The 15,680-nt window shown below is 34.1% G+C and overlaps 1 long non-coding RNA gene across 1 annotated transcript; it reads left to right on the top strand.

Moving 5' to 3' along the window:
* Positions 1–9,105: 9,105 nt before the first annotated feature.
* LOC126892243 (uncharacterized) lies at positions 9,106–10,826 on the top strand. Its single transcript, XR_007700742.1, has 2 exons — positions 9,106–9,641; positions 10,130–10,826. It is a non-coding gene; the product is annotated as an uncharacterized LOC126892243 (long non-coding RNA).
* Positions 10,827–15,680: the final 4,854 nt, after the last annotated feature.

Raw genomic sequence — 15,680 nt, forward strand, 5'->3', positions numbered from 1 at the left:
TTTCAATATCTACTTCTAATCTACGTTCTACAGATCAAAAAAATTCCAAGAATTACATTTTCACTCCACAAGTTTGAAATCAATGATAAGCTAATTCTCTCCTTTAAATAACTCCAGAGTGTAATCTTTGATTGCAAGATCCCCATTTACTTGTCTAAATACTTTCTTATATTCGTTTAAAAAGCTGTTTCCATTCAAGGATAATCAAGGTCAATGAACTTTAAGCATGGACATCAAACTTCAATTTTTACTTAGATTTTTTCTCTGTCAAGTTCTGATAAGGTGATACACCTTTTTGTAGAGGCCCTGTTTCATATATGCTCAAGGCCAACCAGCTGATCAAGGTTTGTTTTTTAGCCACTGGTGGAGAAGGAGAAGTAGAAGATTAAGTCAAGTCACAGCTTTTGTTTTTTTGGAAATGGAATAAAATAATTTTGGGCGATTTTGTTACTTTTATGGAATATATGTTGATTTGCCAGTCATAGAAGCGTACCTCCTTGTGGATGACAGTACCCCCCCAGGTTTGGGGAAGATTGGAGGATAACTTGGATCTCCAACCATTCATCTAGCAGGATTTTGGAGAAGAAACCAGCTCTCACTTGTAGAAGCAACAGGTTTTATAGTAAAATTTACGTTTTCAATTTTTGTTCAATAATATCTTTCAACTTTAATAGTTTTAATAACTTTGAAATAAATAACCTTAATAATAATATAAACTCACTTTGCTAAAATTTAATAACTGTCTAATATTTAATATTTTTCAACAAATTTTACCTTTCACCGCTCACATCATTCATTTAAAATAATCTGAAGGTTATAAATCATCGTGTAAAGGTGTTGTATACAATATCTAGGTGTTTATTCCCTTATTTCATAACCTTTATTTCAGTTATTAGATATTGTACTCAGGTTTATCACTTTAGGTCAGATACGGAATTGTCAGCCAATATTGTGATCAATATCAATATAATATTTTTGTTTAGGTAAATAACTTGTAATTTCAAATAACTGTCTTGGTATAATTAATTAAATTTTTGTGTTTTATTTTTTTTTCTGTAAATCTCAGTGTCGACAGGAGCGTATCCTTCTAGTACGACAGGTACTAGTTAGCTAGTGTATAAATTTGTATATATAGGGGTTATAGGTATTTTTTTTTTCATTAAATTGGTTGGTTGTACATACTTATATGTTTTATTATCCTACCTTTTAATAGTATTAGTTAGGTACAGCAATATAGGTCACGTGGAGAGCAATATATTCTATTCTTTCCTGGCGCTCAACACTACTTCTGAATATCTTCTTGGTCAATAGTTCTTTTCTTGTCATTACTCCTTATATTAATTTATTTTCTTTATTATTCAAGTATTTCAGTAGGTACCGTCTTACTAGGGCATGCAAATACGGCCTGATCCTTCCCTGAGCCCTACTGTTTAGTCTCTTCAATTTCCAGCTAGCCTATTTTGAGGAAACTTCCATAAATAAGTAATTACCCTTTAAAGCAATATCTATTCTGCCACAGCACAACCTCTTTTCGTTACAATTGGCGCCCAACGTGGGGCCCAGTTTTCAGTAAGACAGTACCTTTTATTTTGTTGCTTATTGTAAATTTTTCTAGTAAGTATCTTTCTGGTCCATTGTTGTATATTTTGTAAGTATATAGAGATATTTTTGGTTTCTTTTTTGTACGTTACTTGAAACAATAAACTAGTGCACTTATATTGCTGTATTGGTACTATTTTAATTTATTTAAAATAATAATTGTAAATCTTGAGTAGGATAATATTTGAATAGGTATATTGGTTGACATTTCGGTCTGGTCGGTTTGGTGATACCTGGATATTTATTTTGAAAAATTTTGAATGATTTATTTTTTTTTTGATATCTAGGTACATTACTACTTTTGATTTAGGTGCAGCCGTAATATACTTTAGTTTTGCTAAGTTATTGCACTCTATACCTATATATAACTTATAAAGATTTCATTTTTTTTACATATACATTTTCACTTAAAACATTTATTTAAATTATTTTAAATATCTACCCCAAATATATATCTCGGTTATATTTGGTTTGTCGGTTTATTCGTTCATTAGTTTAGCAGCTCGTTTAGTAGATTGTCGGTTAATTGGTCGTTAGTTTGTTGGATCGGGTTCGGTTTGTCGTTGTTGGGTTGGGTTCGGTTTGTCGTTGTTGGGTTGGGTTTATTGTTACTAATTCTTTCCCTATCACCATGTGTACCTTTCAGCCAGAACATTTGTTAGTTAGGGAGTTGGACTATGAGCTGAGGATAAGGGAAATAGAGGTTGAAGAAGCCGCTAAATGTGATAGAAAACGCAGTCTATTGCGTGGTGCTCTTAAACAGGAGCAAGGAAACAGGAGTTTCCGTCAAATTTCAGCTGCAGCTATTCCTTTCCTGGAACAACAACAGGGAATAAATGAGACCATCGAGGATCTTACTCAAAAGATATCCACTTTTAGAGGGACTGTCCATGATAGCATGTATTCTAGGTACATTTCACGTCTTGCTCATATCTCTGGTCGTGTCCACTTACTATGTTGCTCAGATGAGGAGCAACAACTTTACAAACGCTCTATGTCCATTAAGATTCTCAGTCTAGAAGGTGAACTCGATTCTCGAGTAAATCCTATAGCCACGTCCACCCCTGTTTCTTCGGTTCAAGCCGCTAATTCCTTATTACATCCCAAGCCTGTTCAGGTACATAAATGGGGAGTTTCGTTTTCTGGTGAAGGTCACTATGACCAAGTTATTTCATTTTTGGATAGGGTGGAATGTCTTCGGATTTCAAGAGGTGTGAGTGAGGAGGATCTTTTTGCAGCTTCTGCTGAATTATTTACAGGCCATGCTTTTACGTGGTTTATGAACAACCGTGGTAGCTTTACCACTTGGACTGGTTTGGCTCAGAAACTAAAATCCGATTTTCTGCCTTATTCTTTCCAAACTGATCTCTTAGACGAAATCAAGAACCACAAGCAGAAACCGGGAGAATCAGTGACTATGTTTATTAACACTATGTTGGGTATGTGTAGTCGTTTAGATACTCCTTTAACAGATAATGCAAAAATTAAGATAATTCTAAAATGTTTGCTACCTTTTTACCATGCCCAATTGGCACTTGTTGATATAGCCACTATCGAAGACCTGACAGATAAGTGTAAACGGTTAGAAGAAACTCTATCCTGGTCTTTTCATCCTCCTACAACATCTAATCCTGGTGCTGGATTTACCTCTCACTCCTCGAGAAATCGTTCTTGGCAATCTAGACCCCATACACCGAATGTGTCTGTGACTACTTCTTCTTTTTCTTGCTGGAATTGTCGGGAAGCTAATCACGCATTTCGTGATTGTACCAGACCCCAAACGCGGATTTTTTGCCACGGTTGTGGTAGAGACAACACATTAAAACGTAACTGTTTTAAGTGTTCGGGAAACGAGCATGCAGAGGCTCGTACCCTGAGCGTTCCTCAAACAGCAGCCCCATCAGGGAATATGACCGCAGCTGTAGACGAAGCTTCAGGTCCAATACCTGCCAGCAGCTCGAACACACCCTCTCAGGAAGGAAGAAACACTTCCAACCGGAGGCCAGCACGCAAACCGAAATCAGGGAAAAAGTAATTGTTAGTAACACTTCAGTTGACTCGTACGGTTCGCTTGATCGTAGATTATCCCCTCCAGTCTTAAACTGGAATTTTAGTAATAAGCATAATCAAGACAAGGAAACAGTTCCAAATTCTATACCAGGTTGTACGTTTGTAAATAATAATAATATGTCTATGTTAATACCAGATAATTTTGAAAATAAATCAGATATTTTGGATTTTGATATAAATTCGTTATTAGTTAGGAAACATAATGATAACCGACCTTATCTTGAAATTGAAATTTTAGGACAATCTTGTTTAGCTCTATTAGATAGTGGTTCTAACATTTCTTTAATAGGTTCGAATTCGCTGAAATTGTTAGAAAACGCGGATATTAATGTTATGCCTATTTCTTCTCTGCAAGTCTCTACTGCGGATGGTGCTATCCAGTCAATTACAGGTAAATTTGACACAGAAATCGTAGTTGCCAATATTCGGAAAATGATTACATTTTATGTTATCCCTTCAATTAAAAATTCTATAATTCTTGGCATGGATTTCTTAAATGCATTTAATAGTACATTAAACTGTTCAGATTTTTCGTTGTTTATATCTTCCTTTAATGTCGCAACTGTAAGTGCCATTCGTGAGTTCTCTAGTTTGTCTAGCTTAGAACAAAACCAGTTAGAGAATATTATCTCTAAATTTTCTTCTATATCTTCCAAAGATAAATTAGGCCGTACACATTTAATATCTCATACTATCGAAGTGAACAATTCAACTCCGTTTAGACAATATCAATATCCCATACCTCAGGCATGGCAAGCAGATTTAGGGAAAGAAATTGATACGATGCTCTCTCTAAACATTATCGAACATTCGAATTCTTCTTATTGTTCGCCGTTATGGATGACAAAGAAGAAGGATGGATCATTCCGAGTATGCTTCGATGGTCGCAAACTTAATAGTATCACTACTAATCGAGATGCTTATCCCATCCCTCGGATAGATATAATTCTGAGCAAACTTCAGAATGCCAAATATATCTCTTCGATCGATTTATCCAAAGCCTTCTTACAAATTCCGTTAAGCGAAGAGAGTAAGAAGTATACTGCTTTCGCTGTCAGTGGTAAAGGGTTATTTCAATTTGTCACAATGCCTTTCGGTCTAGTTTCAGCTCCGCAAACAATGTGTCGTTTAATGGACTTGGTTATTGGTCCCCAACTCGAACCATTCGTATTCTATTATTTAGATGACATCATAGTTGTTACTCCTGATTTTTCTTCACATATTGAAATATTGGAGAAATTATTTTCACGCCTTAAAGAGGCTAATCTCACTGTTAATTTAGAGAAATGTAATTTTTGTCGTCCTAATTTGAAATTTCTAGGATATGTTGTTGATCATCAAGGTTTGAGAACAGACCCTGATAAAGTAACCGCTATTAAGGACTTCCCCATTCCTAAAACTACTACACAATTACGTAGGATCTTGGGCATGTGTGGTTACTATCGTCGATTTGTGCCTTCTTATTCTACTTTATTATCACCCCTTACTGACCTCCTTAAGAATAGAAAAAAGGGCCAGACTATCACCTGGACTCCTGAAGCCGATGATGCTTTTCATCGCATTAAGGAAGCTCTTACCAGTGCTCCGGTCATGACTTCACCTGATTTCAGTGAACACTTCTATCTCATGACAGATTGTTCAAATACCGCTTCAGGTGGTGTACTCTTTCAGATGAAAGATGGTTCTGAACACCCCATAGCCTATACTAGTAAGAAGCTTAATAAGGCTCAGAAAAATTACTCCACTACAGAGCGTGAACTCCTTGCTATTATTCATGGCTTGGAGGCTTTCCGTTACTATTTAGAAGGTCGTAAGTGCACCCTTATTACTGACCACAGTTCATTATTGTGGATGCATTCTATGCGTAACCCCTCCCAACGTTTGTCTCGATGGATTTGTAAGTTGTCAGCCTTTGATTATAATATCGTCCATCGTAAAGCAAATGGTGTTGTAGTAGCTGATGCTTTGTCTCGAACATTTGATGTCAATCTTCTTGACTTATCCACTTTAGTTCCGGATGCATGGTATCAGAAAATGTTGGAAAAAGTTACTCAAACACCTGATCAGTATCCTGATTTTAAAGTAGAAAATAATATCCTTTATAAGCATGTCGTTAGTTCAGTGGAAGCTTTGTCTAATATGTCTGATTGGAAGATTGTTGTCCCAACAGCAAACCGGGATGAAATTCTTCGTACATTTCATGATAATGTGACATCTGGTCATTTTGGTTCTTATAAAACATTTAGTAGGATAGCAGAATTATATTATTGGCCTGGCATGCGCAACTATATTAAGAAATATATATCTAGATGCAAAGTTTGTGCTACTTGCAAGCCAAGTACTATGCCACAAGCTGGATTAATGGGTACTTTTAGGAACATTGACTTCCCATGGCAGATGATATCCATGGATCTGATTGGACCATATCCTCGTAGCTACAATGGCTATACCTATTGTTTGGTGGTTGTGGACTACTTTACAAAATTTCCACTAGTTTTTCCTCTTCGGAATGCCACTGTCCCTGCCATTGTGAAATATTTGGAGGAACAAGTCTTTTTGTTGTTTGGTGTTCCCCAAATTGTGTCTTGTGACAATGGTCCTCAATTTGTGTCTAAGGCTTTTAAAGACCTTCTAACTAAATACAAAGTTCAGAAGATCTTTTATAATGCTGCATACCATCCGCAAGCTAATCATAGTGAGCGAGTGAACCGCAGTATTGTAACAGCCCTTAGATCATACACATATCCAGATCACAGAGCTTGGGACCAGTATATTCACTCAATAGCTCAAGCCATAAGAACTTCGGTCCATGAAGTTACTCAATGTTCTCCAGCTTATTTAAATTTTGGTAGAAATATTGCTTTGTCTGGTGATTATTTTGGTTTAATTTCAGACAATTCCACAAATCTCCCTCAGATCTCTGAGAAGCTTCATCGTTTAGATGATATTCAGACTTTGCCTCCAATATTTGCAGACATCAGGAAGAAGTTAAAATCTTCTTACCTTAAGTCACAGAGTCAATACAATTTGAGGAAAAGAGATTTGCGATTCTTTGTTGGTGATCGGGTATTAAAACGTAATTTTGTTAAGTCAAGTAAAGGTGATGCTATTTCTGCCAAATTTTGTCAGAAATATGTCCCATGTGTTGTCAGTAAAGTAATCTCTCCTTTAATATATGAATTAAAAGATAGTTCGTCCAACAAGAAACTTGGTCGATTTCACATAAAGGACTTACTACCAGATAATACTGTCAACGACTTAGCATCTTCGTCATCAGAAGAAGAAGATTAACTTAACAGTTTTGATCAAGTTAATTCCTCTTTCTAAATTTCAGAAATACTCGATTGTTCAATGAATAGGTTAATGCTTGGATTTTGATTTTAGTCACCAGATAGGGACTCTATGTTTTATCTATTATAGTAATCTTTCTAGCTTTCCATATTCTATGTATCTGAGATGTCATTAGATTATTATTGAGATTTAGCTTAGTTTGGCTTAATATTGAACTGGTATGGAACTGTTAACACCTTGTATGTGATTATGCTTATATATGTCATCACTTGTATATTAGTGTATCTACATAATAGGTTTAGATTAGGATTATCTCGTTTTGTATTTGATTTTGTAGTTTCTACTGGAAAGTTATTTCAATGCTTAGCATGATTCCTTGGTACATTAGCTTGTTTTTGTCTAAAGAAGTCATTGTGATATTTGTTTGGGTAAATGCAATTTTAGTATACAGTGTGATTCAAAAGTTATACTGCATGTGTCCAAATTTTGATAAAGTTAATTGAGATTAAATTTATGATAAACACTATGAAACCATTTCATTATTTATTGTAGTGAACATTTCTGAGGAAAGTGGTTTGCCTAGCTTGGCTATGCAAATACGTGGGTTCGAGACTTGTTGCTTATCGACTGTGCACCTGATAGGAAGCAGATTTCATTGCTCACAGTTGCCTAGTTCCAAGCCTACCTCAATTAGTTCAGATGCTGAATCTTTATGATAGAATGTTTAATCATCATTTTAATCATGTATTGGGCATTCTTATTTGATTTTCAGTTTACATTCATTCTGAAGAGACTTAGTCTTAACTTGTATGTTTATCTATTCTTAAGTTTACTATTTTATTATTCTGATAATGATGGTAACTTCTTTGATATATTGAAATATTGTAGCTTTTGTATTCACCGGGGGATTATTTTGTTCAAGCATCATCTTTCCGAGGAACTAAATTTTTTCTGGTTCATATGTACCTTAGGGTCAGGATCAATATCCTGTTCTTTGTGAGTAACTAGGGAACATTTTCTTAATCTGCAGTTTCTTTAGAAATTGATTTACTTGTTCTCTAGTATTTACATAATTGGTTTTATTTATAAGAGTTATTAATATGTGACTTCTTGAATTCTTTCATGAGAGATGACTTCAAAATATTGGTTAGCTTCTTCTGGCCATTCTTATCAATCTGTTGTAGCTATAGCTATAGTTAGAGAGTCCCAGAGTAAGCTGACTTCTGTTAGGTCAACTATTCAATTAGTCACCCTTAGATAGATCTTCTATTGAATCTGATACAAATCTGATGATCAGTTGAGTTAGGGTCATGGTAACAAATATGTAATCATTATTAGCACATTTAGCGCTAAGTTGTAGCATTGCTCAATTAAATCTGCCTGATTGTTCCACCTTGGATATGCTTCCCTATAAATCTGTTGTCCACTGTCGGATCAATTTAGGATAAACGTCTTGCTACAATAAATTTTCCCCTTTCTTGTTAATGACTCTTATATGTAGGTTAGGTTATCAGGTCTATTTTTTTTGCATGTTGAGAATTGGCTACGAAATTTTTACTGATTGTTCACTTTGGATATGCTCTATTTAAATCTGTTGTCCATCGATAGAACAATTTGTACTACTCGTGCCATTCGACATTTTTGTAGTAGAATTTATCTGAATTATGAAATTTAGCAAAGGGTTATAATAGACCTTAACTAAGTATGTTGGTACCATATGAGATATATCGGGCATTAATTCATCTCCATTTACATGACTCATAATTTGCGGTTAGGTATGATCGATCGAGTCAGCTGTAAGTGTGAGTAAGTTAGTCGTCGTATAGGTTATATTGAGTTTGTATTCGAATATTGTTGTTATGGTGTTCTTGTTGACTATAATTTGGGGTTTTATTTAAATCTACTAAATCAACTTGAACACAATTTGGTCTTTTTGGGTATATGTCACAGAGGACTGGTACTATGAGTTTGGACGGTGTCCAACGATAGGTTAGTTTATAGTAGTGTAGTATTCATAGGTTCTTGATATATTTTAGATATTTGTTTTCTTCACGGCTGTGTTGGATCCCACAGCGTGTGATTTTTCTCTGTGGATATTTGTATGGAGTATCTATATGGATATATATATGTGTATATATATGTATATATATGTATGTGTGTGTGTATATATATATGTGTATATAATAAAAAAAAAATTGTTCATAAGATCAATTTTTTTTTCTTACAAGTAATGGGGGAATGTAACGATGAGTGATACTCATCGTCACTTTATAATATGCATTTCAAAATATTTATTAGGAAAAGCAACTCCCAATAAGTATACAACCAAATATACTTCAGCGTGTAGTAGGTATTGCCTAGATTTTTACTATTTGGATGATGTTTGTAACTTTTGGGGAAATTCAAGTTTTATAAGTTGGTTCGCCTGGCGATGCCGGCATCCGGCTGGCGTGTTGGTCATTTCGGCAACCGCAGCGGTCCGGCACTTAGTTTTCGGCTTTTGATAAGGCAACAGTTCAATCTCCGCCGGTGGCCATTGCATAAGAAATAGAAATTTGGTTGACATATTAATTTATAAGAAGAGTAATTTACGTTGGAGGAAGTTTTGTTTTGGTTTTGTAGTGTGGAGTGTTTTAAGAGAAGAGTTTTTATTTTTCAACTCCGTTTTTGGAAAGCAATGGGTATGTATGAATGTCACATAGCTATGGTTTTTCATTTCTTTTCCGTGAAAAAAAAAAGGTAACTGTCTAAATCATTTCTAATACCATGTTTAGATTAGATTGAAAACATTGCTATTCTTCAGTTATCACAGTTTCAATATCTACTTCTAATCTACGTTCTACAGATCAAAAAAATTCCAAGAATTACATTTTCACTCCACAAGTTTGAAATCAATGATAAGCTAATTCTCTCCTTTAAATAACTCCAGAGTGTAATCTTTGATTGCAAGATCCCCATTTACTTGTCTAAATACTTTCTCATATTCGTTTAAAAAGCTGTTTCCATTCAAGGATAATCAAGGTCAATGAACTTTAAGCATGGACATCAAACTTCAATTTTTACTTAGATTTTTTCTCTGTCAAGTTCTGATAAGGTGATACACCTTTTTGTAGAGGCCCTGTTTCATATATGCTCAAGGCCAACCAGCTGATCAAGGTTTGTTTTTTAGCCACTGGTGGAGAAGGAGAAGTAGAAGATTAAGTCAAGTCACAGCTTTTGTTTTTTTGGAAATGGAATAAAATAATTTTGGGAAATTTTGGGCGATTTTGTTACTTTTATGGAATATATGTTGATTTGCCAGTCATAGAAGCGTACCTCCTTGTGGATGACAGTACCCCCCCAGGTTTGGGGAAGATTGGAGGATAACTTGGATCTCCAACCATTCATCTAGCAGGATTTTGGAGAAGAAACCAGCTCTCACTTGTAGAAGCAACAGGTTTTATAGTAAAATTTACGTTTTCAATTTTTGTTCAATAATATCTTTCAACTTTAATAGTTTTAATAACTTTGAAATAAATAACCTTAATAATAATATAAACTCACTTTGCTAAAATTTAATAACTGTCTAATATTTAATATTTTTCAACAAATTTTACCTTTCACCGCTCACATCATTCATTTAAAATAATCTGAAGGTTATAAATCATCGTGTAAAGGTGTTGTATACAATATCTAGGTGTTTATTCCCTTATTTCATAACCTTTATTTCAGTTATTAGATATTGTACTCAGGTTTATCACTTTAGGTCAGATACGGAATTGTCAGCCAATATTGTGATCAATATCAATATAATATTTTTGTTTAGGTAAATAACTTGTAATTTCAAATAACTGTCTTGGTATAATTAATTAAATTTTTGTGTTTTATTTTTTTTTTCTGTAAATCTCAGTGTCGACAGGAGCGTATCCTTCTAGTACGACAGGTACTAGTTAGCTAGTGTATAAATTTGTATATATAGGGGTTATAGGTATTTTTTTTTTTCATTAAATTGGTTGGTTGTACATACTTATATGTTTTATTATCCTACCTTTTAATAGTATTAGTTAGGTACAGCAATATAGGTCACGTGGAGAGCAATATATTCTATTCTTTCCTGGCGCTCAACACTACTTCTGAATATCTTCTTGGTCAATAGTTCTTTTCTTGTCATTACTCCTTATATTAATTTATTTTCTTTATTATTCAAGTATTTCAGTAGGTACCGTCTTACTAGGGCATGCAAATACGGCCTGATCCTTCCCTGAGCCCTACTGTTTAGTCTCTTCAATTTCCAGCTAGCCTATTTTGAGGAAACTTCCATAAATAAGTAATTACCCTTTAAAGCAATATCTATTCTGCCACAACACAACCTCTTTTCGTTACAGTTTCATACAAATTTTTTCGTCTCTTGGTTTATGCGCCTCTTACAGTGAAACAATGAACTATGAAGCAACAGCAGCAGTTTTCAGTCATCCACCTCATATTTTACCACCAGAAACAGCCACATTCATCCAAAATGTTGCAGACAATGCTGATATTAATGCAGCTACTTTGGACGGCAAGGATACGCTTCATATAATGGGTATTATACAAATTGTGACTCCCAAAAATTCAGTATTACAAGAAGAGCCGATGACACGAGTAACTGAAGTTCCTTCGACAAAAATTTTTGCAGCAAAGGCTAATGTACCTATACAGGTCTATCAAAACTCTGGTGTGGTTGGGCTCAGCAAAATAAATGTGCGAAATTAAAAGTTGATGTGACATGGTTCTATGGTAAATCCAAAAATTTTTCTCTATCTGGTTGGAATGGTTCCATTGAATGCGTGACGAGTAATATTATATATTTTTTTAAGTCAAAAATTACATTTTTGCCATTTGTTCATCAACCAGCAAGTAATTACAATACAATATACACAACTTTACTTTGTGCTTTAGAGAATGCTAAACGTTATAACCACAAAGTATGTATAATTACTTTTGATCAACCTCTGTATGCGAAAGGTCGCGAGATTGTATCTGCTGCCCCTGAGGGATCTGAGGTATCGAATATAATAATAAGACTAGGAGGATTTAATTTGCTTGTCATTTTTTGGAGCAATCGGTTATATTATGCAAGGAAGTGGTTTAAAGGAAGTACTCGCTGAAGTTTATGCACCGAAATCTTTAGAGAAAATGCTTAATAGCCATGCTTACGCGAGAGCAGTTCGAACTCATACAATACTTCAACTCACTTTAGCATTAAGAATATTAAAAGAACTCGCTATTGATGATGAAATGGATGCAAATCTTATTATTACCGTTGAAAATAGTTTAAATAATATTCTTTTATACTATGACATTGAAGAAGATGATAAAATATGTGGAAAATTACTTGATCAGTTTAATAACAAATTAATTGAATATCAGAAACGAGGGCCAACCGCACAATTATGTGTACAATACTTTCGGATGGTATCCATTGCAAAGGAGTTTATAAGAGCAGAACGTATGGGAGATTGGCAAGCACATTTGAACTGCGTTAAATAAATGTTGCCTTATTTCCATGCATCTGGACATTTACCTTATGTTAAGTCTGCGCACTTGTACTTACAAGTCATGCTTCAATTGAACGAGGTAATGCATCCTAGTATTTATCAAATGTTTATAGAAGGATTTTTACTGTTCGAAGTTCTGATAAACTTTGTTGTGGAACTTTAACAGATATGATTATTAAACAATCGGTGATGAAATCTATGAAAAAAAATGGGGGCATTTCTCGAGGAAGAAGTACGAAAAAGTGTGATAAGTAAATGGGTTTACGGAATGCATGCAATGAAGACTGTGTGTGAGGGGTTGGAAATTCTTGCTAATGTTCGAATGGACACAACAGATCAGCATAGATGCAAGTGACTCGCGGCTCAAAAAATATGCTAAAGATATTAAAAAACTTCTAGACTAATTTCAACACATGATCCTTTTCCTAAAATTAATAAAATCATATATATTGCTTCTGGAGTTGTTGGTGATGATAAAATTAAAACGCTCTGAAAAAATACTCCCTATTTAGCTGCAGTAGCACCGTGAAAGTTCACGAAGAAGAAGTAGCTATAGATCCTGTATTATTATTTCAACGCATGAGTATCACTAAAGCTTTTGAGGATGAGATTGAAAAATTGATTGAGTATGAATTAGCCCCTTATCCTTTATCACTTTTCGAAGCAGCTGGAATGCGTAAAACAACAAAGTCAGCAATTTACGATTGCTTTGAATCAGTCAATACTGAGGTTGATCGTAGAAACGCTACTTACATTATTGATGGAGGGTACCTACTACATCACGTTGTGTGGGATCGAGAAGAAATCTTTAGCGATATTTTTGATAAATATGTTCAGTATCTACGCAGACATTACGGGCTTACAGTGACAGTGGTATTTGACGGCTACAGTGACTCGACAAAGAATATTAAAGCTGCAGAACAACGTCGTCGAACTACAAAAACATCATCGGGTTCCGAAATTATCTTTGATGAAAATATAACAGTTGCAGCGAATCAACAACAATTTTTCGCTAACATTAATAATAAATCTCGTTTAATTTCCATGTTAACTAACAATAGCCAGGGAGGTAGTGTCAAGTTTGACCGGAGCATTTTAGTATGGCTGCTTTCTTTTTATTTAGTTAGGTGTTCCAAAGCTTATTAACAAATGATGTGTCAGCTGGCCCAAAACCGGGGATTTTAGACAAGAAAAGGTAAAATATGAAACTTGATGAAAGATGCTGCAACTTATGTCAAATATTTATCTACCTGACTTACAACTATTAATAGCCTTGCTGACTTCGCTCCTAGCTTTCAATCAGGCAATTCGGGTTCAAATCCTGGCGTTGAATTTTTTTTGTTTTTAAAATTGACATTGTATTTTGAATAATATACATTTTTATAATATGTACCACGTTTTTATTATTTATACGAGACAATATAAAAAAAATATGTATGTCTTTTATAGAACTATGCATAGAACTTATGAAATAGAACTATGCATTTGATCATAAATATTATGATTGACCTTAATAAGCAAAGTTGTTGTACATAAACCCCTGAAGCTTCCTGAGTTAGTACGACCAATCTAAGCGAAAAAGGGGGTTGCCCTCCCCACCCCCCCCCCGACTTTTTTTTATTTTTTTGGACAAACTGTTTTTTCTTAATTTTATATGATGTAGAACCAAAAGATACATACAACCCTAATTTTTCACTTTTCTATCACCAACCCCCATTTTTTATTAGCAATCTAAATATTTCCCTGTTCTCCACAATATATAAAAATGAATGTTTGTCTGTACTATGTCCCTTATAGAATCGTAAACTATGCATTTAATCATAATATCATAATATTATGATGATCTCAAGCAAAGTTGCTGTACGTGAACCCGGTAAGGTTTCTGAGTTAATACGACCAACCTAAGTAACCATTATTTACGCAGACACCACAAAAACAATATTGTTTATTAGAAAAAAGTATACCCAATATTTTTGAGTATTTTTTGGCTATCTGGTAATTTTTAGGTTTAAACATTATTTAGTTCTAAGGCGGTACGAAGTTTGCCTGGTCAGCTAGTTAATAATAAAAAAATATTCTGGGACTAGTTTGGCAAAAATTAAAAAGTGTAAATAATTAATTTATGAATTTTAGATTGTAAGAAAAAAGCGTCAGGTGAATATTTTGTTATTATTAACTAGCTGACCCGGCAAACTTCGTACCGCCTTAGAACTAATAGGGCAGTCAATGAGGGTATGTGGCTCCGAATTTTATCCTACTATATCGATTTACGTGATATTTTCACAGTAAGTAGGGAATAGCCCAAGAAACAAAGTCTACCCTATGCCGATGTGTGCTTTTGTCTTGGGGGCGGATCCTACCCCTTCTCGGGAGTGGATATTTTTTTGCTTAAATAACTACGGAAGTTGCTAGAGAACCTAATACTAAGCAAAAACTGTTTTATAATTTTTTTTTTGAAAACTCAATACTTTTTGAGTTATTCCTGGTTGAAAATTGGCCATTTTCATTGAAACAACACCTTTTCAAACGGTTTTTTTGCGAATACCTTAAAAACTATGCATCTAACTAAAAAACTATATAAAACATTTTTGTAGCTTATAAAATAATAAAGAGATTCTTTCCTTTATGAATCTTCTAGTTATAACACAAAAAGAGATATGGTAAGTGAAAAAAACTTGTTTTCGTGGTGCATGTTCAAATCAGTGTATTTAACTTGAAATAACAGAGGAACGGTCGATTTTAGGTGTATAATGCTACCAATAACTTTTGTTGTGCTTGAAAAGACCTTTAAAATAAGCAATATTAAATGTCGATTACATTCAAACTATGCCAGATAAACTGTAAAAAATTTGATGACTAACGTATTTTAAGAAAAAAAAATGAGAAGTATATTTTAACCCCTCATCCACACGAATTTAAATGCATCGTTTTCCTTATACAATACATTTTACTATAGTGTTCTTTTTATGTTCAAAAAGTTGGGCGGGTTTAAAATGTTGAGCGCATTTTTACATTTTCTTAAAAATCTTCCTTTTTCTCCATGTAACTCGAAAATGATAAGAGATGCCATACAAAAATGAAGATTTCTTCTAGATAAACATTTTGATTTTATTTTTTATAACAGTGTCTCTTATCATTTTCAAGTTACATGGAGAAACAGAAGATTTTTAAGAAAATTTAAATATGCGCTCTATGATTTGATCT

This window comes from Diabrotica virgifera, chromosome 9, assembly GCF_917563875.1.
Source record: "Diabrotica virgifera virgifera chromosome 9, PGI_DIABVI_V3a".
Lineage (NCBI taxonomy): Eukaryota > Metazoa > Arthropoda > Insecta > Coleoptera > Chrysomelidae > Diabrotica > Diabrotica virgifera.